The following is a 24,400-nucleotide window of genomic DNA, read 5'->3' on the forward strand; positions in this document are numbered from 1 at the left end:
GATCACCTGATTAAATGCAATGAAAGCAACACAACGACATAGACAAATCATTGAATCATTGTTTTTTACCTGAATTAACTCATGCAAAGGCTACAAATAGGAGTGTGTGTTATTTTAAGTGTCCAATCTATTTTCACTGTTTAATGAGCTGAAATTAGAAGCTTTTAGTAAGTATGGAATACAAGAAGTGTATACTTAACACATCTAATCTCATAAATTGATTCTTTAGGTCACGTATTTATTTTACAGAAACTGTATATAATTCCTACGTAGCTAAGTAGCAGATTGTCTTTGAACATCATCTTTCTCTTTGAATGTCACAAGTTAAGCAAGTATCAGCTTTCTTTTACAAATTTTTACCTCAATAAAGTGTAAATTTTGTCCTCAATTTAAAATATTTCAATAAAAGCACAAAAACGTGAGCTTACAGCAATTAAGATATCCCACAAACTTCCCAAGAAAGCCTGCTTTATTTTGTCATTAAAAAAAAAAAAAAATTGCCATCGAGTCGATTTCAACTCATAGCGACCCTATAAGACAGAGTAGAACTGCCCCACAGGGTTTCCAAGGAGCACCTGGTGGATTTGAACTGCCAGCCTTTAGAGTTAGCAGATGTAGCTCTTAACAACTACACCCCAGGGTTTCCTTTATCATAATAATAACCAACATTTATTGCTATTGCTAAGATGAAGACCAATTCTTCCTATATTCAGTATTTCAGATTATTCTGCTATATCTTAATCATTTATTTTAAATCTTAAATCTATTCAAATAATAAGACAATTGCTATTTTCACTTTAGGGAGAAAAAAGTCCAGCCTAGTCATTTCTCCCTCATATCAGCATTAGAACCCTGTGTGTTCTTTGCGACTTGTGATTTTTGCCTGGACAACTCTAGTTTTACAAAATTGGCCAACATTAATAGATAAACGTCACTGTTCATTTAAGAAGGATGCGAATGGCTTTCCCTTTGAAAAGAAAAATGTCTAAAGACAATTTCACTGTTCTTTTATAATTTGGCGATAAATAAAGGCAAAGCTACTCAATGGCAGTTATTGAATTTCACAGTGGGTGACTCAGTCCACGCCCTGCTGTGCTGGGCTCTTTCTATGGTATAGTTCTATATGTAATTCCATTTGAAAAATAACTCCATTTTGTCTGTTTGGGAGAAAACTACATTGCCAAAAGAAAACTCCTTTTATTCCTTGTTTTCCTTAGGTTCATTTGAACTTCCTTAGGTGTATGTTAATCAGAATTTTAATTTTCATCAGAAGCACCAGGAGTCTTGTCTTTGTTATTCTGAGGTCTCAAATACTTTAGCTGTAAACACAATTCCTTCAGTCTTTAGTCATTGCCTGGTAAGCCACCATTTGTGAGGACTATATTTTATTCACAGGTTAGTTGCTCAGATAACATAAAAACAGCTTATTATTTCTTATATAGTATAAGAGCAATCTGAAAGGATGTGGATGTGGGGGGGGGACCCCATTAAAGAACCTAAAACAAATACTGACCCAGTGTAAGTGCCTCAAAGGAGCGAAGATTAATTGTGAAAAACAGTCCAAAATATCTTTAAGCAGCATTTCAAATTAAGTTTTAAACCATTCCATTTAGTTGCTATTTTAAAATCTACTATAAATATGCTAAATATTAGAAATGCTGAAAAATCTCCTAATGCTGTATATTCTAGATATTTTTGCTTCATCCACTCCCTAAAATGAAAACAACTAAAAATATCTTTTGCCACTTGTTATACGTCATCATGCTCTAAGCATTTGTTGCCAGTGTATATTGTATACAATTGAATCCTGTTTTCTTTCAATACATTTTGCATACTTATATAATAAGGCTTTAATAACCAGTTCAGAGTAAGAAAAAGGAGTGGCCAAAAATGATAATTTATGTATTTCCTGTCACCTTTCTAACGGGGCGTGTTTGCATTGGGACTGACAGGCCATCAGCAGTGGCATAATGGAAGTGGAAAGCATTCTGTGTGCAGTTCTGCAGAAGCATTAGAAAGGCACATGGATGGAAAGAGTGTGCATTTATTACCTGTCTGAGTCCTGACAGGATGCTCTTCTCCAGGCACATTTAATCTAATCATTCACTTTGCTGCTGTAACTTTTTTTTTTTTTTTTGATTCACCTATGTAACATGTTTGTGAGGTTCAAAAAGCAGTTTGGCCTTTGTTCTCAGTCCTTTTGAGCAGGGCCACACTTAAGGCTAATGAGTGGGGACTGACTAGACCAAGTGGGACCACCTAGGGGTAAGATGTTGACTAAGCCTCAGGAGGTATGATGTACTCTATTGTGGCCATGTGGGGAGTTCAATAAAAACCGGGAGCCCTAAGGCTCAGAGGAGCTTCCTGGTTGGGGATCATGTATGAGACAGAGGTAGTACATCCTTCTTTGGGACACAGAGGCTCCGTGCTGTACCCCTCACAGACCGTAATCCAAGTATTTCTTCATTTGTATCCTTTTTGGTCATAAGAAATCTGTAGTTATAAGTAAGGTATATTCTCTGTAAGATTCTGTGAGTAGTTCCAGCAAATTATCAAACCCACGGAGGCAGTGAGAGCCTTTTAACTTGTGAGCTCTAACCAAGTTCCAGGTGGCTAGGGTTGGAGAGAGAGTGCCGCCTGGGCAGTTGGTACTGAGGATGGAGAAATGGGAAGGTGAGGGCCGGATCAAGCGCCACATTTGGGGGACTGGATTCATGCCGATCCTGACCATGATCCTTACCAGGCAATGACATTGGAATCTGCCCACTTTGCCCTTTACTTAGTGTAGTACTAAATTGGACATGCTGTTTCAGAAAAACCTGGACCTTTTGTGTCCTCTTGAAAACATTTTCTGTGCTATTCTGAGGTGCTCATTTTAAAAAATGGGGAAGGAGTTGACAGAGTACTCAACTTAATTTGAGCTGTCTAACTTCTCATTTCTCACTAAAACCGGTTGCTGTTGAGTTGACTTCTACACCTGGCAACCCCATGTGTGTCAGAATAGAACAGTGCTCCACAGGGTTTTCAATGGCTGATCTTTCTGATGGATATCTCCAGGCCTTTCTTCCCAGATACTTCTGGGTAGACTCGAACCACCAACCTTTTGGTTAGCAATCGAGCATGTTAACCACTTGCACCACCCAGGGACTCCATTTCTCATTGAAACCCACCTCAAAATTGATCAACATTTAAAATATAAAGTAAGGATAGAGGAAGAGTAGAAGCCTTCAGTTAAGAAAAGGCCAGACAGCCCAGAGTCCTCGGGCATAGTCTCAGCTCTAGACATAACGTGGAACTCTCAGGAGAAAACCAAGTACAAAGCCATCTTGTTGGAGCACCAGGTGTCTTCACTCCATGGTAACAAGGAATCATTTTAACTACACTCCTGCCTCACATCACCAGCAGTTTTCATATCATACATAATAGTTTGTTCATATCCTTATACAGAATTAAAGGATGTGTTTCTATTAAAATAGGCAAATGTTAAGATGTAAATTAAACTGTATTAAACTGCAAACACACTCTTTCTCTCTCTCTCACACACACACCCCCCCCCCCCCCCAATACACATGCCTTGCCTACTCAGAACTTCCTGGTAGCATACAAGTGTGCAAAGCCAAATTTAAACTTTTATAGGTAACATTATTTGCCTTGGAAAACTATTAGCATTTTAGATGGAAACATTCCTAAAATAGAGTTCATACTTTTGTCATCTTAAATACAGTGCAAATCAGAGGCAGCTGAACAAGAGTGAGTGATTTTTACATATGTGGTTATCATTGTTGGACATCAATTATTGAGCTCCGCTGCTCAGTTATCAGAAGCATGTCTCAGAAGTGCACTTGGCTTCTCAAAATGTGCCCAGTGGTGTTTAAGTCCCTGGCCCTGCTTCTAATAACTTTTCTGCTCTCTCCTTTACTGTCATAGTTCATTTTTAAATCCATCTCTTTCCTCTCTCATTTTACTATAAGCAGCAAGGAGAAACCACATGACCCCTTTAACATCTTGCTTAGAAATCTCCTCAGCCAGATATCTAAGTTCACCATTTACAAGTTCTACTTTCCACCAAGCATTTGAACATAAATCAGGCAAGTTCTTTGCCACTGCATAAAAAGTATCATTCTTCCTCCATTGTCCAATTACATGTTCATCATTTTCTTTTAAAGCCTTATCCAGAAGCACATTTAATGTCCACATGTCTGGCAGCATTCTGTTGCTGGAGCCATGAGTATTATCTAAGACAATAGAGGATTTCTATACAGCTCTCCTCACTTCATTCTAAGCCCTCACCAGAATTGCCTGTTGTTCATAATTCTACCAAGAATCTCTTCAAGGCAATGTAGGCTTTTATTATTAGGCACCTTAAAACTCTTCCAGCCTCCACCCATTACCCCATTCCAAAACTGCTCCTACATTTTAGGTATCTGGTAGAGCAGCACCCCACTCTTCCAGTACCAAATTCTGTCTTAGTTACCTAGTGGTGTTATAACAGAAATACCATGAGTGGCTTTAACAAACATATTTTTATTTTCATACAGTTTAGGAGGCTAGAAGTCTAAATTCAAGGTGCTGGATGTAGGGGAAGGCTTTCTCTCTCTGTCAGCTCTGGAGGAAGGTCCTTGTCTCTTTGAGCTTCTGCTCCTGGGCAATCTTCACATGGTTTGGCATCTCTCTTCCCCCACCTCTGCTTGTCACCTTATACTTAATCTCTTTTATATCTCAAAAGAAATCAACTCAAGATGCACCCTATGCTAATCCTATCTCATTAATATAACAAGGAAAACCCATTCCCAAATGGGATTATAACCACAGGCAAAGAAGTTAGGATTTACATAACATATCCTGGGGGGGGACACAGTCAATCTATAACACTGCATATAAGAGAGAGAAAAGAGGAACTCCTCTGAAGATAAAATGTCCATCTTGAGTGGCACAAATGATAAAGCACTCAACTACTAGCCAAAAGGCTGGTGGTTCGAACCCACCCAGAAGTGGCTTGGGAAGACAGTTCTGGAGATCTGCTTCCAAAAGGTCAAACCTTGAGAATCCAATGGAGCAATTCTATTTTGCACACATGGGGGCACCATGAGTCGGAATCAACTTGGCGGCAACTAAAGACAACAACAACAATAACCAGAGCTGCAGCCGTTGGGTACTTAGTGTGTGCTGCCATTCTTCTAAATGATATGCACGTTTTGATCCATTTAGTTTTCCAAATGACCCCACTGGGTGGGTAATATTATTCTTATTTTTACTGATGTGCAATGCAAGGGACAGAGAATTAAGCGACTTGCAAGTGTTCAAAGAAATACCAGCGTCCATGCCAGGACGATGCCCAGGTCCTTTGGCTCTGAGCCCACGCCCTCTCCAGCTATGGTCCCCAGCTTCAGGTCATGGCCCCAGTGTGAGGCAGCCAGGCCTGGGGCAAGCGGGAGCATAGCGTCAGGGGAGCAGAAGGAGTGAGCACAGAAATACATTTAAGCTAGCGAAGCCACAGAGAGGAGCGTGTGGCATGTGTTGAGTCTGAAGGGCTTGCAACAGCATCTCTGCAACAGACAAGTTTGTAGGGAAGTGCATTTTAGGGAGGACAGGAGCTTGGTTATGATCCTACTGTGTCATTTAGGGGACATGCTGGAAGATGGGGATAAAAACTAGGCTGGACACAGAGCTTTGGACCAAACCATTCACTTCAAGAGCCTTCTATGGGAAAGAGGACTGGAACCAAGAAGCCTCACAGGAGGGCAACGGCAGAAAAGGGCCAGCAAAGGACACATCAAAGGACAGATGGTAAGACAGGGGACCTAGGACAGCAAAGTATTGTGAAAGCCAAGGGAGGAGAGAACGTTCAAAAGGACGGCACAAACAGCCTCAGCCCTGTGCCATCTTATCAGCATAGTCTGAAAAACCTATGCAACCTCAAAGAGCCTCAGCTGTCTCATCCGTACTATGGGGCAATATTACCTTCTTGGCAATGTTGTCATATTAAATAAGAACATCCATGTAAGTGCCTGGCAGAGAAAGGCACTCTACAACAGATGCAATCTATAATAAAATATAATGGTAAAATAGCCTATTGGCTAGAGCAACAAAAACATTAAATGTCTAGTTACTCAAAGCTAGAAATGTACAAAATGAACACAAAGAACACTATAAAAGATTACCAGAGGACATAACAGAAAAACTGGACAAAAGGAGAGACATACCAAATTCTAGGATTAGGCAATTGAATTAAGGTCAATTTTCCATAAATGAAATTAGTTACATTTTAATAAATTTCTAAACAAGTTTATTTAGAATTTAACCCAATCGGTGAAAATTAAAATGAGATGTAACTTTCATCTAAGATTAGAAAAAAAATATATAAAATAGTTGATAATATGCAGTTTTTCAAAGCCTCATACGCATCAGAAACCTGGACAATGAAAAAGGAAGAGCGAAGAAGAATCGATGCATTTGATTCATGGTGTTGGCAAAGAATACTGACTATGCCATGGACTGCCAGAATGAACAAATCTGTCTTAGAAGTACAGGCAGAATGCTCCTTAGAAGTGAGGATGGCGAAACTTCGTCTCACGTACTTTGGACATGTTATCAAGAGGGATCAGTCCCTGGAGGAGGACATCATGCTGGGTAAGGGAGAGGATCAGCGAAAAAGAGGAAGACCCTCAAGGAGATAGGTTGACACAGTGGCTGCAATCAGAAGTTTGAACATAGCAATGATTGTGAGGATGGCACAGGACCAGGCAGTGTTTCATTCTGTTGTACATAGAGTCGCTATGAGTCGGAACCGACTTGACAGCTCGTAAAACAACAGTCTTGACAAGGGTATGGGAAAATGAGCAGTCAGGAACTGCTCGTGGGAGTGAAGATGCAGCAAGTCTTTTTTTTTGAGTACAATCTGCTAGGATATTTCAAATATAAAAATTGCATATATTTTGACCCTGCTTTTGCCGTTCAAAGCTTCTAGCCTGCAGAAATACTTAGATATGTGTACACATCGATCTATACACAGGAAGTGCACTGCAGTGTTCTTTCGAAAATAAACTGAATAAACCAGAATGCCAACCAAAGGGTGAATAAATAAATAAATTAGGCAACGTCCCTACTAGGCAGCCATCTATAAGACTGTAACATAGATTTAAGGTCGCTGGGTGGTACAGGTGGTGTGCTCTCAGCTGCTAACCTAAAGGTTGGCAGTTCAAACCCACTTAGAGGTACCTCAGAAGAAAGGCCTGGTGATCTGCTGCTGTAAAGATTACAGCCAAGAAAACCTCTGGAGCAATTCTACTCTGTAACATATGGAGTTGCCATGAGCTGGAATACACTAGATAGCAACAATTTTTATTTGTGGGTTAAGGTAGATACACACACATTCCATGGGAAGATCTCTAACACATTATATGAAGTGATCACAGAACAATACAGAGTGTTAGGTACCAAAGCCGCAAGAGCATGTGTGTCTGCTTAAATCTGTGTATGTACTAAATGCAGAGAGAGGAAGGGATCAGCAGATATCCACCAAGATGCTAACTGTGATGGCCTCTGTGTCATGAGTGGGTGAGCGGAGGGGACCTGGGGAACTCTGTGCTTTATTTCATACCCTCACGTATTTGAACATCTTATAAGAAGACTGCATTAGTGCACTACTTGTGCTGTTGAAATTTATTTTGAACAAGAAGTCTGTGAGTGGTCAGCACATGGATACAGTAGGCGTAGCCCAATCTCAGGTGGGCAGCGTAGCAGAGGAGGGACTGACATCTAGAGTAATATTTACGTTGGGGGTAAACGTGTCCAATGAAGGCCTTTCATTTTGCTTGGTTTCGTGCAGGTAACTCTGGGCATGCTTAAAAGCAGAAAGAGAGGCTTCCAGAACCTTCTCTGGTCTTTGTAACCCCTTCTCTCCAAACACCTAACCCTAAAGTCTAACCCCCAAGGAGCAATTCTATTCTGCACACGTGGTGTCATCAGGAGCTGGAATCGACTTGACGGCAACTAACAACAACAAGGTCTAACCCGCTACATAGTAGCTCTTCTTATCTTCTTGGACTGTTTGGTAACACACAATTTCACACAGAATTGTGTTCATTCTAGGCGGTTAATGTGTGTCAGTACCCTCTCCGGATGGTTCAGCAGTAGAATTCTCACCTTCCACGCAGAAGACCCGGGTTTGATTCCCAGCCAACGCGCCTCATCCAGTCCCCACCTCTGGAGGCCTGCATGTTACTAGGATGCTGAACAGGTTTCAGCAGAGCTTCCAGGCTAAGAAGGACTAGGAAGAAAGGCCTGGTGATCTACTTCCTAAAACAAATCCATCAAATTCTATGGATTACAACAGTCCAATCTACAGTCAATCACAGGGATGGCACAGAACCAGGTAATGTCTTTTTCTGTTGTGCATGGGATCTCCATGAGTCAAGGGCCTACCTGATGGCAGCTAACAATAACTGTGTCTCTGAGGACAAAGGAAAATTCTGCTTGTTTGCATCGGTTACCTGCTGTTTCCCTCCCACCTTGCACAGTGCTGATGTAAATGCTTGTGTGGCTATTGATGGCTTACATATTTTTTATTTTTTTCTGAAGACAGGCTCAGTGCAATAGATGTCTAAGGCATCATATTGAAGCAAGTCACAACCATATCACTCCTCCTAATCTTTTTGGGGGGCCTGTTATGTTTAAGAGGAGCCCCGGTGCTACAATGGATAAGCATTCAGCTGCTAACTGAAAGGTCAGTGGTTCAAACTCACCAGCCACTCTGAAGAAGAAAGACGTGGCAATCTGCTTCTGTAAAGATCTATAGCCTTGGAAGCCCTGTGGGGCAGTTCTGCTCTGTTCTATAGCGTTGCTATGAGTTACAATGGACTTGACAGCAATGGGGTACAGGTTATGTTCATGAAAGTATCATCAGAATATCCAAGGAACCCCGAATTTAGACTTGAACTTCCTGGAAGAAAATTGGCCAGAGATAATGACACTACGTCTTGACACGGGGGCATGATCAGTGATCCCAAAATTATGGTCTGGGTTTGATAGGTCAGGAATACTTACTTGGCACATGCATGTTTAAATTCTCTCAAAGTAATTTCATTACGATGTTCTTATGTAAATAAAATTCTCTCAGTGACATTCTCCTACAGTTAAATGAGGTTCAATTATACACTACTAATTTAAGCCCACATTCCGACTGTATACCTAATTACCCTATTTAGGTTGTTAATGATCAGATCTTCGCTCTTGAATAGATCTTCGAGGCTGTCATTAATCTTTGCTCTAGTTAACTTTCTGCTTATTTAAAAAAATAAATCCTTAGAAAAAATAGAATTTGATCTTTAAAGGAATTATTTTAAAGATTTTTTCAAAAAAAGAACTGAAGAAGCTTAAAACACTTGAGTTTATTTATTTATATGATGAACAAGAGAGTTTTGGCCACTGACCTCTCAGAACATATATGTTAGTGGTAGAGAGAGATAAGAAGAGTAAATAGACAAGGAAAAGACTCACAAGTTGTGATAAGTGCTTTTAAGAAAATTAAGATATGGAGGCTGAGACTAGATTAATAGGTGGGCTGTCTACTCAAACATGCCAGCAGTCATGAAGATGGCATGGAACTGGGCAAAGTTTGGTTTTATTATACATAAAGTCACCATGAGTAACACTTAAACAGGAGGATGAGGGTAAGAGTATCTAATGAGGTTATAGTTCAAATGAGATGCTAGAATAAGAAAGTGTTATCCATGGAAAGAGTAAAGAACATGGTGGAAGGGATTGGTGGTGTTGTTGTTGTTAGTTGGTTCCAATTCATAGCCACCCTATGTACAACAGAACGAAACACTGCCCGGTCCTGCACCGTCCTCACAACCATTGTTACGCTTGAGCACACTGTTGCAGCCACTGTGTCAATCCACCTTGTTGAGCTTTTTCCTCTTTTTCACTGATTTTCTACTTTACCAAGCATGATGTCCTTCTCCAGGGACTGATCCCTCTTCCAAGACAAATTTGTTTGTTCTTTTGGCAGTCCATGGTATATTCAATATATTCAATATTCTTTGCCAACACCATAATTCGAAGGTGTTAATTCTTCTTTGGTCTTCCTTATTCATCGTCCAGTTTTTGCATGCATATGAGGCGACTTAAAATACCATGGCTTGGGTCAGGTGCACCTTAGTCTTCAAAGTGACATCTTTGCTTTTCAACACCTTAGAGGTCTTTTGCAGCAGATTTGCCCAATGCAATGCGTCATTTGATTTATTGACTGCAACTTCCATGGGTGTTGATGGTGGAAGCAAGGAAAAAGAAATCCTTGACAACTTCAATCTTTTCTCTGTTTATCATGATGTCACTTATTGGTCCTGTGGGGGGTAAAACTGTGGTATGTTCAAGGAACTGGTACAAGCTACATGTTGAAAGCAGAACTGACAGAACATAGAATTGACAGGAAGTAGTCTTGGCCTGGATGCTGGGGTGACCAGGGGAGGAGAGTGGAGGTAATCCTTTGATTCCAAGCAGGAGCAGCTGAATGGATGGAGAAAGGCTTTACTATAGGGAGAAGCCTTGAATTGGGGCACTGTTTGTCCATGAGCGATCGATTTTAGACTTCTGGAAATTCAAAGTGGCCCTTACGGAGATATAGGAAAAGAAAAGAGTATCAATAAAACTGCTGACTGTATCAGGTTTACCAATATTCAGAAGAGGTACATCCACATGCTTTCCTGCCCCACAGGATGTCTGCATTTTGAAGCTGAAAGGGAATGCATAGTTCATGTTGATCAATCATTTCAGTTGTGGCTGTGTAATATTGTGACGATTTAAAAAGCAGTGTGTACAAGATGGGTTATACCTCAATATAAAGAAAACAAAAATCCTCACAACTGGACCCATAAGCAAAGACATAAAGAAAACAATATACAGGTGGTATTCAGTGATTGTAGGAATCATAAACATGGTTCATGAATGACCATAGTGCGGGACATGCAATATTCATGATGCTTCCTGGAAGAAGTGAGTGTTATATTGTTTCTTGAAGAAAGGACTGGCTGCAGTAGATGGTTAGAAAGGAAAGATGAAACTACTCAGGGTAAGGGGCTAACAGGAAGGTGGCAAGTCATCTATCTGCGTGCAGATCACAGGGCCAGGCCAGGAGGAAAGGGGGTGAGTTGAGGAGAGAGAACTTTGTACGCTGCTTAGAAGAAGTGGTGAGGGGTAAATGGAGGATGTGGGGGGTTCAGGGGTTGGTGCTAGGATGGTGGTAGATGATTTTCAGATTCAGATTGTGGGGCAAGAAGTAAGCCAAATAGCGGTGGTTTCACAGGGAATACTGAGAGCAAGGAAGATGCTGAAGATGTTTCCAAAACCTGGGCAGCAAAGATAGATGACCTGTGGGTAAACCCACCAGGAACATGAGGATGAGGCTGAAAGAGGTATCCCTGGGACATCCAGTCAGTTTTGCTACAAGGGATGGCTCAGGTATATAGTATGCCAGTCCTTAAGGAGAAGCTCTGGCTTTAGGATCCAGTTCTTCCTTCTTGTCCTCCTCACTCTTCCTCTCTTCCTCCCCGACTGGATTTAAATTTAACTGAAAAAGTCTAAACCACGCACATACACCCCTAAAGTGGTCATCCATGTGTCCATCATCCAGAACTGATCATTGTTCCCATTTTGATCACTGTTAACATTAGTGTTTGTCATGGATTGAGTTACAGCCCTCAAAGATATCTGTTGACTTGGCTAGGTCATGATTCCCAGTATTGTATGATTGTCTACCATTTTATCATCTGATATGATTTCCCTATGAGTTTTAAATCCTATCACTATGATGTAATAAGATGGATTAGCGGCAGTTATATTGATAAGGTCTGCAAGATTAGACACTGTCTTAAGCTGATCTCTTTTGAGATATAAAAGACAGACGTGAACAGAGAGACACGGGGGCCTCACACCACCAAGAAAGTAGTACCGGGAGCAGAGCGTGTCCTTTGGGCCTGAGGTTCCTGTGCTGAGGTGCTCCCAGACCAGGGGAAAACTGATGACAAGGACCTTCCTCCAGAGCCAACAGAGAGAGAAAGCCTTCCCCTGGAGCCTGCACCCTGAATTCTGACTTCTTTACTGGGCTGTGAGAGAATAAACTTCTCTTGTTAAAGCCATCTACTTGTGGTATTTCTGTTATAGCAGCACTAGATGACTAAGACAGTGTTATTTGCTTTATTTTAATGAAAGGAAAAAAAACTTCACAGAAAAATTAGATTCTTCTTTTTGCTCCCTCCCATCCTACCCTCTCCTAAAATGCAGAAATTCTGTGTCTTCCAAGGTTTTTATTATGCCACACACATACATATATGAACTTCACATTGTAACGTTTTGCATTTGTTCAAATTGAAATAAACAGCTAATATGGAGAAACTTGCATTTTCCACCCAACTTTATGTTTTCTTGGATCTCTCCACGTTGATATAGAGACACCTAGTCCACTCTTTTTAATGAAAATATAGTATTTTATTGTACAAATGGAGTCCGTCAGTGGTGCAAAGGGTTAACATGTTTGGTTGCTAACAGAAAGGTTAGAGGTTTGAGTCCACTCAGAGGTGCTTTGGAAGAAAGGCCTAGTGATCTACTTCTGAAAATGCAGATACTGAAAACCCTACGGAGGAGAGTTCTACTCTGACACACCGGGGATTGCCTTGAATCGGAATCGACTCAGCAGCAGCTGGTTTTTGCCCTGGTGGCACAATGCCTAAGCTGCTAATTGAAAGGTTGGTGGTTTGAACCCACTCAGTGGCTCCAGGATAGAAAGGCCTGATAATCTGCTCATGTAAAGATTACTGCCTAGAAAACCCTACGGGGCAGTTCCACTCTGTTACATGGGGTCGCTATGAGCTGACAATCAACTCAAAATCATCCAGTAACATGGACGTAACCCATTCTATTGGCTGGAATGGGAGTTCCATCAGGATATATTCTTCTGTTTTTTTCATTGGTGAAGTCTAGCACTGAGAACAGACAGAGCAGGGCGCATATACAGTAGTTGCCCATTAAATGTCTGCTGAATGTATGAATGAAGCCATTCATTCCGCTGTTGTTGCATGTGAAGGTTGGTGCTAATTTTCCACTATTACAAAAATATCTCCCCAAACTTCTGCAAAGCTTCCTAGGGACACATGTGAATCCCTAATATGAATACTTAGAAATGTGATTACTGGGTTGAGAGGTTTTGTGTTTTTGGTTTTATTGGATCCTCTGAAATGTTATATTACTTCTTAACAGCTTGGCTTTGCACGCTGCAGGTCACCGATTTGGCTGAGGTGATTGGTTTTCACTTGAGCACCGAGGGCAGGGTCTTATCGGTGTCACTGATTTTGCAATTCCCCTTGTTCCCCTATCACAGCCTTGCACAATGCTTGCCTTTCCTTCAAATCATTATATATACTATTTGGAGCCCTAGTGGCATAGTGGTTAGGAGCTCAGCTGCTAATCAAAATCAGAGGTTGGCAGTTCAAATCCACCAGCTGCTCTATTCTGTCCTATAGGGTTACTATGAGTCAGAATCGATTCGATGGCACCTAACAGAAACATCACACAAATGTAAACTTAAATACAATGTTGACTATATTTATTTTCTTTTTAAATTTATATTTGCATGCTATCATACATTAATTATGTGTTCTACGTATTTATATTCATCTATTTATTTAATTGGAAAGTCCATCAGAAAGAAGGGGTCAAACTATTCCAAATAAAGAAATAATGCTACGCATAAATTAAAAGAGAAGAATTATTGCATTTGAAATGTAGATGTTGGAGAAGAATACTGAATATCACCAAGGAATGCCAAAGGAATGAATGAATCGTTCTTAGAAGAAACACGAGGATGCTCCTTTAAAGCAAGGATGGCGAGACTTCGACTTTCCTACCTTGGACACGTCATCAGGAAAGACCAATCACTAGAAAAGGACATCACAGTTGGTAAAGTAGGGGGTTAGCGGGTTAGCAAAACAGAGGAAAACCGTCAATGAGGAGGATGGACCCAGTGGCCTCAAAAATGGACTCAAACACACCAATGATCATGAAGATGGTACAGGACTGGGCAATGTTTGCTCTGTTATACAGAAGGTCCCATGAGTTGAGGCCACCTCGAACACAACTAACAGCAACAACAAATTAAGAGCATACAAAGATTCAAGAAAGGGACAGGAAGCATCTTTGGGTTATAAGGTGTTGTCATCAATGCTAGCCTTGATATTGTTGAGAACAGTCATTTTTTACACAGGTTATGAGTGTTATCAACAAGCTCGAGCTGTATCTAGCCCTATCGCACCAAATCACTACCGCCACCAGATGAAATTTAAACCAAAAAAAAAGAAACGTTGGTGCCGAGTTGATCCTGACTCATAGATAAACCTTAATGAATGTAAATCACTGTGTTCAAGCAATATCATGCTCCATTAATTACACGAGCTTGCAATTTAATAACCACATAGCCTTGCAGATCTTAACACTGCTCTTTTATTTCCTTTTGCCTTGGGCCAGCTCACAGGTAAATAGAAATAAAATAAAGCATTTGAAATGGCATACACATTTGAGTAACATATTTATTTTTCATTGCAAAGTGATTCTTTACCAGTTTTGTAATCTCCCATAAAAAAATTAAAAGGAACACACACATAAAAAAAAAAAAAACACACACACACATACAGGGCATTAAATCTCTTTACCAATTTTCATGCTCTCAGACTTTGGTAGAAGGCAATTGTACTATGCACAGGGTTGTTTCTGAGGTTTACTACAAAGGTTAATAAACACTATTTGTTGCAGAGGCACTGGCATAGTGGGGGGCATTGAGCTGATGCACGCTCCTGTCACTGCTTGGAGAACTCTGGCACCCCCTGCTGGTCATTCTCAGGTCCAGCAGGGAGGATGGGGCTGCACACACACCCCGTTTCAGAAACACAGCTCTGGAAACGCTCTCAGAAATAAAAGTGGTTTCTTGTGAAACTTGCTGGCTTTTACACTTCCTCATTAATGATACACGATTTTTTTCTTTATTAATCTATAACCACTTATGTTTACTCTGTGGGCTCTGATGGAAACTAGTGATAAGCAAAATTCTATTTTTCAATGGCACCATGTCATATAACTTCTCAAGTTAAACTACATACATTTCTTTTCCATTATTATTATTATTTATTGATGCCAAAAAAGTCTAATGAATTTTTATTTAGGATATTGAGATAACATTTTTCCTTGAATTAATTTTTGATATTTTTACATTTTTTTTCCAGATAGTTTAATATGGTCAACAAATCAAATGTGGGTTGTAACATCTTCCATTTCTGATGATAAAAGACTAATTCTTTAAAAAATACTCCTAGCATAAGAAACCTAAAAATGCTAGATTAATACATCAAACATCCATTTAAATGAACAGCAGAGTTTTCAAGTAAGAAAAACCCCTAGGGATCTGTAAATAAAGAGCAAGATGACCACCCTAGAGCAAAAAGCTCACTGCTGCTATAGGTGCCCTGGGGAATTTGTTCTTCTAGGACACTGAGTTTTAAGAAGAATGCGGGAGGAAAACAGAAGGCTTTAGTCCTACTACGTGGAGAAAACCTTTGCAGAAAGCTATCACCTCGCTGAAAGAGATGGCCTGAAAAAAACGACAACAAGGAAAACAAACCTTAGCAAGAGAATTCAATAAGAACACTTGCCTACTTGCCTCCCCAGCCTAGGCTTTGGGTAGGAAATGTGTCTAACCACAGTCCTGGCCTCTCCAGGTCTGGGGTTGCAATTTATCTGTCATTCAGTTTGTTTGTTGGTAGCTTGTGTGTTGCTGTGACGCTGGAAGTTATGCCATCAGTAATTCAAATAACATCAGGGTGATTATGGTGGACAGGTTTCAGGGAAGCTTCCAGACTAGAACAGACTAGGAAGAAAGGCCTGGTGATCTACTTCCTAAAATTAACCAGTGAAAGCCCTATAGATCACAACAGAATGTAGTCCTATATAGTGCTAGCTGGAATATGAGCCCCCTAGGCTGGAAGGCACTCAAAACACAGTGGCCCTGACAATGGACTCAAACATACCAATGATCATGAAGATGGCACAGAATCAGGCAACATTTCATTCTGTTATGCATGGTGTCACCATGAGTAAGGGCCAACTCAATGGCAACTAGCAACAACAGCATGGTCTAAGAAGCCCCACTCCAGAAAATTACCATACAGTAACCCATGTTTGGAATTTTCCAAGAGCATTTGGGAAAAGCACAAGCAAATCTTCCCTGGAGGAACAGACCTCAAGGATACACCCCTCAAGGGATGTTTACAGACAAAGCCCAACCCCTCCCTCCCAATCCTGAGGTCCCACTCCAAAACCACTGAGTACGCCAAAGAACAATTTATCATCAAAAAGAGTCTGAAGGAACAACAGAGACTTCAGGTAATGGAATAACAATACAGATTACATAATAAGTATGTTTTAAATGTTTGCAGAAATGTGAAATTGAACAAAAAATAAGAGCAAGGAACAAGATAGCATCGAAAAGGCAAATAAATTGGATAAAGAAATGAATAAAATAGGATGTCTAGAAAACTATACCCCGATATAAATATTTCCAATAGATATAGTTAGGGAGAATTAGTGAACAAAAAAATAAATCTAAACAAATTACCCAGAATGCTGCCTAGAGATAAAAAGAAACATAAATATGAAAGAGAGGTTCAAACACTGACTTAGAGGAAGAAGAAGTTCTATGTGGCTGTGGGGTTTACAGTTTACTTTACCCAAAGAATTTGGTCTTTGTTCTTGGTTCCAGAGAGATAACCTCTAAAATTTTGGGATTACCCCAGTGATTAAAATACCCTTGATGAGGCCTGATGAGGCCTTCAGTCCACACCTGAGGATTTATGCTAATGAAGTACCTCTTGGGAAGGGTCTGGAGGTTGAGTTTAATCAATTATGCCCATAATTAGGCCCCAATAAAGGCTCTGGACATGGAAGCTCCAAGGGTTTCCTGGTTGGTGAAAAACGTCTATGCACATGGGAGGGTAGTGTGTCCCTTTCTGAGACATGGAAGCGCTGTGTTGGGAACCCTCTCAGATTTCACTCTGTGTCTTTTCATTTGTATCCTTTTTGCTACAATAAAACTGCAATCATAAGTGTAGTACTTTCCTGAGTTCTGTGAGTTGGGTTCAAATTATTGAACCCAAGAGAATAGTGGGATCCTGCAAGTCAGAAGTGAGAGGGACATGGGGATCCTTAAGCTTATGACTGGCATCCTGAGGGGGTATAGGGAATGCCCAAATTTGTAGCCAGAGGATCAGAAGTGAGGCTGCTGCGGGTATCCCCAAACTCAGAGCTGGTGTCTGAGATCTTAGACAGATTTGGTAGTCTGGAGGACTGTGTCCTTTTAGCTTGTGAGGCCTGAGCTTGTTCTGGTGGTTACGGTCAGAGGAAGAAGTGCTGCATCTGCAATTGAAAACTGAATTGAAATAGATTTAAATTGGAATCGGTTGACTGAATTCCTTTATTCAGCTGGTGTGAAAAGCGGAATAGATTTCATTGATACAAAACAATGGCTAATTAGAGTTCCAGAAGGAGAAAGTAGAAAAAATGTCAGAGAAGCAGTATTTGAAGAAAAAAGTTTGAAAATTTCCTAGACACGATAAGAGTGACAGGGTTTATCAATAGCCGACTGTCCCATGGGACTAAGGGACATGCTTCAGGAAAAGAAATTATGCTCAAAGATGGAATTAAATGCAAAAAGGAATGGTGGAAGGAGAGATTGGTATGCATGAGTAACTCTAAACAAAAGAGTGTATAAAATGATAATAATAATAATGATGACATTGACTAATATGATAAATCCGCATCATAGTAGGGAGGTCATAGTTGGTGAAGTATTCTGAAGTCCTTCCGTTACTCACTACGTTTATAGGTCAGTGGTATTATATCTATACCTGAAGGGAAGCGTTTCCGTTACTCACTACAATTACAGGTCAGTGGTATTATATCTATACCTGAAGGGAAGCAATCTTTTTAGGGTTTTTTATGATAAAAAACCAAACTTGTTGCCATCAAGTCGATTTCGACTCATGGCAACCCTATGTGTTACAGAACAGAACTGCTCCAGAGTTTTCTTGGCTGTAATCTTAAGGATTTTTTAATGATATCGATCCACAGATTCCATTTCACTCCCATATTAACCTGGCACACACCTACTTACTATTTCTGAAACAAGACTATATGCAGAACAGTTTACAAAGGCTTCTGCCACCATTACCTCATTTAATATTCACTGCAAAACCATGGGGATTAGAGCCATTTTGAGACATTCAAAGGCCCAGGGCACTCTTACTTTGGGTGTTCTCATGTGATATGTATTAAACATATAAAATGCTTCCACAGCACAGTCAAACATATGGCATTGAAAGGATTGTTAGGGTTTTTCTTTCAAAATCATTTAGTTAAGAAAAATTCAATTGGGTATGGCTTTTCAAAGGTCATTGTGCATTCTTCAGGATTCTTGGAAGAAAAGAACATCTGACTTTTTTTTCCCCTCAAAAGCTAATGAAGTTTTATCACTACTAATTTAAAAGTTAATAAAGAAGAGAGAAGGTTGTGTTCAGTAGACATTTAAATATTTTTTTCCTTTTGATTTTTCACCTTTTTTTAACACTAAAAAGTGATGAAGCAAAACTCACTTTAAGGTGCCAGACCTGGAACTGTGGTGGTCCTCCCTTTTCAACTTTGTTCACCTGTTGTTTAAACTATAAGGATCCATCATCACCTAAGCCCTTTAGCTCTACATATTCTCCTTGTCATCTTATTATTTTTCACTGTTTGTATGCTGACCAGTTGCCATACAGTTGATTCTGACTCCTGGCAACACCCATGTGTCAGAGTAAAACTGTGCTCTCTACTCTGAGCTTTCAATGACTGTTTCTTTTTTTTTTTTTTTCCAAAAGTAGATCTCCAAATCCTTGTTTCTGAGGTACTTATGGAGGAACTCCAAGGACCAAACCTTCAGTTAGCAGCCCAACATAATAGCTGTTCGCACCACCCAGGGACTCCATTTGTGTGCTAATGGCTCTCAAACCCATATGTTAACTTATGCCTAAGTACAGACTTTTCCTTTTGATTTTCAGCCACACACATGACTATATACAGGTGTGTGTGTGTGTGTGTATGCGCGTGTGTGTGTATACGTGTATTTTGGATGTTCTAACTCAATTTGTGTTGAATTCAACATTCTCTTCCTTCTTTTCCAGTGGTCAGTTAAAGATTTAAGATTTTCTTATACTCTTCTCTCTTATCACTCCCACCCTGCAATCTAACAAATCACCAAACTGTCTTCTAGACATCTCTCTGCTATACTTCTGTCTTTCTGTCCCTATTCGCTCTGTTGTCGTATTGCCCTCTTATATCTAAATTCTTTCAAACACTTCTTCACTTCAATATCCTCATCTAAGAAATAACGAGAAAAAAATTTTTTTTTTTTTAAGAAATAACGCTGGCCTCACAGGGTTAGTGTAAGAGGTCAACGTAAAAAGATGCTGGAGCACTTAGAGGAGGCTCTGGGCCCTTTACGTTTGTGAGCTCCTCCTGAGATGAATATCTGAGCTGTATCTGTGATAAACACAAAAATATTTCTTTCATATTTTATTATTCCGCTCTGTTATAGACTGAATTGTGTCCCTCCCCACCCCCCCACCCAAATATGTGCTGGAATCCTAACCCCTACACCTGTGGATGCAATCTAATGTAATGTAATTACCTTCCGTAATGTAATCTGATGTAATGTAGTTACCTTCGATAATACAATCAGTCAATTGAGGTCATACCAATGCAGGCTGAATCCTAAATCTAATCACTTCTGAGTTATATAAAGAGCAGCATAGACACAGGGAAAAAAAGTCCATTGCTGTCAAGTCAATTTTGACTCTTAGCATCCCCAAAGGACAGAGTGGAACTGTCCCATAGAGTTTCAAAGGAGTGCGTGGTGGATTCAAACTGCCAACCCTTTGGTTAACAGCCATAGCAGTTAACCACTATGCCACCAGGGTTTCCTAGACACAGAAACACACACACAAATGTAGGAAGACAGACACCATATAAGGATTGTCCACAAGCCAAGGAACCAAGGAATGCCCAGGGCTACTGACAAGCAAGGAATCAACACGAGTGAGATCCTGATTTGGACTTTTAGTCTCCAGAACTGTGAGAAAATAAATGTCTGTTCTTTAAAGCCACTCACTTGTGATATTTCTGTTACAACTAGCCCTAGAAAACTAAGACACTGCCCTTCTCCTCCACCATCTAACCAGGCTGTATTCTTTGAATATATTTGATAAAACTCTAAATATTGTCAAATTTACATCTTTAAAAGTAAGTCAAATCTTATAAAAGCTATAAGTATGCATTCCAATACAATAGAAGAACTGGGGTGTGGTTATATTTGTCCTCTCTGCATTTTCTGCTCTAGGGCAAGAAAGTCTTGTTATTTGTTTCATCTCCTACATTTTATCCCCACATTTTCCCACCTAGTAATTTTTTACAAATTTCTTGTAGAACACATTTATTTTATATCAGCTTACATTAGCAATTCTCATGGTAAACACAGTGTAAGGTGAAACAATCCTGTGCCCTTCAGAAATCCATGGAACACAATACGGTTGGGTTACTCTTTTCGTCAATGAAATTTTACATGTATTTAATAAAAGCAGGATATTCCTGCATAGAGAAATAACCAAAATCCCCCGTGGTTTTAGGTAATGTGCTCTCTTTTTGAGAAAGAATACAAAAGGGTTTTCACCAAAGCACATTTTACTCACTTTTATGTCTTCTGATAAATTATTCTTGGGTCATGCTGAGAAAACTTCAACTTGTCATTTGAGCAAGGAGTAATAAAGTCATTATAAATGTCTAGCATTGAAGCCATTTTTCTTTCATTTCTTAACATTAAATTTTAATTAGACTATTCTTTTAAATAACCAGTATCTGATGGAGAGAAATAGCATAAATGAGGGTCATGAAGAAAAAGCTAATATAAAAAAGACATCTGACTGGTAGGAACCACTTCTTTCTGGCATATTCTACAGATACTGACCATATAGCAAATACCATCTCTGTCAGTTCTATAAAAGTAATGCTGAATTTTCATCATTGATCTTTTAGCACCAATACTGTCTGGGTATATTTACAATTTTTTTTGTTAAATTCCCAATTTTTTTCAATCCTATGCACCCAGTTGGCAAGGATCTTACCATAAAACCATAACTAACAACAACAACAAAAAAAAAACCCACTGCTGTTGAGTCAATTCTGAGTCTACCCTATAGGACAGAGTAGAACTGCCCCATACAGTTTCCAAGGAGCTCCTGGCAGATTCAAACTGCAGACCTTTTGATTAGCAGCCCTAGCTCTTAATCAGTACACCACCAGGGCTTCTACCACAACTAAAGTGCAATACAAATCTGGATTCAACTGATTTAGATTAAGTGAAGAAGTTACAAAATATATCGTAAACTTTTATTCTAAAAAAACAAATGTAACCTATTATAACCACTGGGTTGATCATTACTCCCAAAAATCTTTTCATGTGAAGAAGAGCCAACATGGCACTCTAGACAGATGCACCATGCCATCCCTGTGCAGCAAAGAACAAAAAAACTATGTAAAACAGATACAAACATCAATCCTGGAACCCTAAGCATCTAATGAAGGAATAAAGAACTAGATCAAACACCAAATGGAAGAAGAAACTGAAGGAAAACAGAGAATGAGGAGAGATATGGAGTATAGGTCCCTTGCTAACTAACACAGCACGGAGTCACCGTCTTGGAGCAGAGACAGCAACAACCCCAGACAGGGAGTACAGGACGACAGCTTCACAGAGTTCCCAACAGAAGACAGAACACCCAGTAACCAGAGAACCCCTTTACCTACCCGTCACCCTTCTGCCCAGTATGCCACCCCAACACCTTCCCAACAGGCCATGCCATACCACTCAGGTAGAGACTTACTGGCCCACCATCACCCCGCGCCTGCCCTGCCCCCACCCACTGGCTCCAACTATATAATTTTTTTCTCTTCTTTTCTTTCTTCCTTTACCTTCTCCCTTCCACCTACCCTTATACGCCATCTATACCCCTTCCCACAAGGCCACACTCCACCACCGCAGCCAGACAGCCACTGGCCCACCGTCATCCTGGGCCTGCCTCACCCCCACCTACCAGCTCTTGCCATGCCATTTTTCTTCTTTTTTTCCCCCCTTTCTTCCTTTTCTTTCTCCCTGTCAACTAAAAACCCATGTAAAATCTACTCCCTTTCCCACTGGCCCCCAAGTCTGCTCCACCCCCAACTACCCGCTATCGTTTTTGTCTTCCTTTCTTTTTTCTTCTCCCTACCTAGCGCTGTATACCACTGCCCCCTTCCTGTGCCACTGTGGCTAGAGAGTCCCTGGCTTAGGCCCGCCACTGCACCAGGCCTGCACTGCCTCTCCTCTTCCACCACTCAACCAGCTGCTGAATGGTGCGAACCGAGCCCATACCACTCCCCGTCCGACACCCCGCCTATCTGGCAAGTGGCTCTGAACACTCCCACACTGCTGGGCCAACACCAGGAGACAGACATCTCCCACCCAGTCCTTCCTCAGCCACCTCACCAGAACATCATACAAAGAAGTGGGCTTGCCCTGCCTGCTGCTGCCTTGCCTACCTGGTCAAGGTGGTTAGAACTATCATGCCCACAGATGAGCAAGCAGCAAAACATGCCTGGCCCACCCATCCTGACATATCAAAACAAAACAGAGAACCAGACAAAATAAATTAAGATACAATCAATAAAGAAAATAATACTTTATCTCAGAGACAGCAGACAATATCAAAACACATAAAAAAGCAGGACAAGATGGCTCCATCAAATGACCAAAATAAAGAATCAGATGATTTTCTGGTAGAAGAAAGAGCAATAGAAATACCTGATATGGAATTCAAAAGACTAATATTTAGGGCTTTCCAAGAGATTAGGGAAGAGAGCAAGAAAAACACAAACAAAACCATGGGAAAAATAGACAAAATCATGGAAAATGCAAAATAAACAAAAACACAGCCCAAATGAAGGAAAAGATAGACAAAACAATAGAAGACTTGAGGAAAATAACACAAGAACAAAATATCAAAATAATTAGAAGTTTTACAAAAACAAAACCTAGAAATCCAAAAGATAAACAACAAAATTTCAGAAATGGACAACACAGTAGAAGGTTTTAGGAGCAAATTTGTAACAATGGAAGACAGAATCAGCAAGATTGGATACAAAACCATGGATGCTACTTTGTTTTAGAAAAAAATCAGATTAAATAATGAATAAAAATGAAGAAACATAAGAATTAAATGCGACCCAGTAAGGGCAAAAACTTGCATGTGATCAGAATTCCAGAATGCGGAGAAAACAGAAAATACAGAGAAGGTTGTTAAAGACTTCCTTGCAGTAAACTTCCTAAATATCATGAAAGATGAAAAGCTGATCATCCAAGAAGCTCAACAAATGCCATACATGATAGACCCAAAAGAAAGTCTCGCCAAAACCAGAGACTAAAAAAGAATTCTTAGAGCAGTTCAAGAATAACAAAGTCGCTTATAAAGGGGAAATAATAAGACTGAACTCTGATTACTCAGCAGAAACTGTGTAGGCAAGAAGGTAATAGGATGATATAAATAAAATCTTGAAAGAAGAAAAACTGCCAACCAAGAATAATATATCCTGCAAAACTCTCTCTCAAACACAATGGTGAAATCATGGCATTTTCAGATAAACAGAAATTAAGGGAATTCATAAAAACCAAAACAAGCTTACAAGAATATTGAAAGGAGTCCTTTGGTTAGAAAACCAACATCAGACAACAACCAGAGTCTTCGACACAGGACGGCATCAACCAGATACCAATCTAGGTGAAGAACTCTCAATAATAAAACAAAGCTAAAAGACTTAAAACAGGGAAACAGAGATGTCAATCTGTAAATGATGACAACATCAAATCAGTAAAAGGGGGAATAAATGGTGTAGGTATAGAACTTTCAAATGGAGAGGAATTCAAGGTGATACAAGTAATAAAAGACTGGTTCAAACTTAGGAAGATAAGGGTAAATTTCAAGGTAACCACAAAGAAGGTTAACAAATCTACTCATCAGAATAAAAAAGAAGAAAAACATAAAGTCTCAGAAAACACAAAGTCTATAATAATGAAAGAAAAGGAATATCCAAAAACAACAGAAACTCAGCACAGAAAAATTAAGAGGAACAAAGAAAATGTCAGCACCATACACATACATACACACAAACACAACAATATGACAGCAATAAACCCATACCAATCAATAATCACACTGGATGTAAATGACTCAAATGCAAA

At 40.0% G+C, this 24,400-nt stretch overlaps 1 protein-coding gene across 1 annotated transcript in view; it reads right to left on the reverse strand.

The window, feature by feature from the left end:
• DSCAM (DS cell adhesion molecule) overlaps positions 1–24,400 on the reverse strand; it is a 1,038,663-nt gene that overhangs the window by 371,850 nt on the left and 642,413 nt on the right. The gene's annotated exons all lie outside the window — the stretch shown is intronic.

Source organism: Elephas maximus, chromosome 2, assembly GCF_024166365.1.
Source record: "Elephas maximus indicus isolate mEleMax1 chromosome 2, mEleMax1 primary haplotype, whole genome shotgun sequence".
Lineage (NCBI taxonomy): Eukaryota > Metazoa > Chordata > Mammalia > Proboscidea > Elephantidae > Elephas > Elephas maximus.